General features: G+C 32.1%; 1 non-coding gene across 1 annotated transcript; it reads left to right on the top strand.

Annotated features, from left to right (window-relative positions):
• The first annotated feature begins 215 nt into the window (after positions 1-215).
• On the top strand, positions 216-287 carry Trnae-uuc (transfer RNA glutamic acid (anticodon UUC)). Its single transcript has one exon. It is a non-coding gene; the product is annotated as a tRNA-Glu (tRNA).
• The last annotated feature ends 1115 nt before the right edge of the window (positions 288-1402 follow it).

The following is a 1402-nucleotide window of genomic DNA, read 5'->3' as shown; positions in this document are numbered from 1 at the left end:
CAAGATCACGTGACACATCTTAAGGTTTAATATTATTTTCGTTAAAAAGCGCAATCAGTAGGTCTAGTCTTCGCTGTTTCATACTAACAATTAATTTTTAGTAAAATTAAAACTTTATTAATCTCAAAAAAAAAATGTTTATGTACCGTTCGTCTATCGTTCGCTAAGACTTGGAAAAAGTGTTATCAACAATATTTTGCTCTTTTTATATCAAGTCCGATGTGGTCTAGTGGTTAGGATTTCTGGTTTTCACCCAGACGGCCCGGGTTCAATTCCCGGCATCGGAACATTTTTTTTAAAATATTTTTTTCTTCATTTTCGTTTTTAAGTTACTCATACAACAAAAGAATTTTTTTTATATTACTTTTTTTACATCACATTAAACACGAGGCTGACAAAATGTTGATATTAGTTTTTTTCTAAAGAAACATTTCTAGCATGTCATTTTGATCAAGATTCTCCAATCAACCCAGATATGATTATTTACGATTTACATATATGTATAAATGTAGGCAGACAAAATTCTACAGACTGTGATTAATTATTTTACCAGATAGATGGCAATTAAGTAATTTACCATAAAACTTAAAAGGACAATTCAGTCTAAGAGAACATTAAAATCTGTACAAATATCGGAAAAACCCAGTTCTAATAGAAATTAGATCAGTCGGTTTTACTTTGATATGCCAGAAAAGCCCATGGTGGTGAAATGCATGTGAAATATTCAAACTCGTTCGCTGTCCGCCATTACACATTGTGGTTGAACATCGTGTATGCCGAACCCTGTCCCTTGCTCGTAAAGTAATGCACTTTTTGTCTAGAAGTGCTCAAATCGCTCTGACAGTAGTGTGTTTACCTTATTAGGTGAATTGCCTTGCCTAAAAAATCATTTATCACCTCCTCAGTGGTTATGTAGTTCATTTGTTTAACGTGTGTGACTTTGGCTCGAGTATGGGTACAGCGTACATATTGTACCTGCTTAATCTTATTGATCAACGATTTGTAATTACAACAGTTTCAATTAAAATACTAATCAATGAAGTGGAATTTGTCAATATTTTATGTTATGTTTCTTAAGAAATGTAGAACGATACATTTATGCCATATTTTGCTTCTTGGTTATGCAATAGAATTAGCCTGAATGAATTGTCCCTTTAAAAAAATAAAAATAAACAGGCGGGGATGTACCAATTACAATAATGTAAAATATTTGAAATTTTAAAGGACAAAATTGTCAATTTTCAAGGGCTGTCAATCTTTGTATGATGAAATAACTGTCACTTTTTCACTTATAAATCCTTGGTTGTTATATATAATGGTATTGTCTTTGCATATTTCAGAGTTAGCCCCCTCGTGGGTAGGTATCAATTGTTACATCATTATTTTGTGAGCGCAATTCTCA

This window comes from Argopecten irradians, chromosome 12, assembly GCF_041381155.1.
Source record: "Argopecten irradians isolate NY chromosome 12, Ai_NY, whole genome shotgun sequence".
NCBI lineage: Eukaryota > Metazoa > Mollusca > Bivalvia > Pectinida > Pectinidae > Argopecten > Argopecten irradians.
Note: the sequence above shows the minus strand (reverse complement) of the source record. Positions and strands in the feature narration are given on the sequence as shown.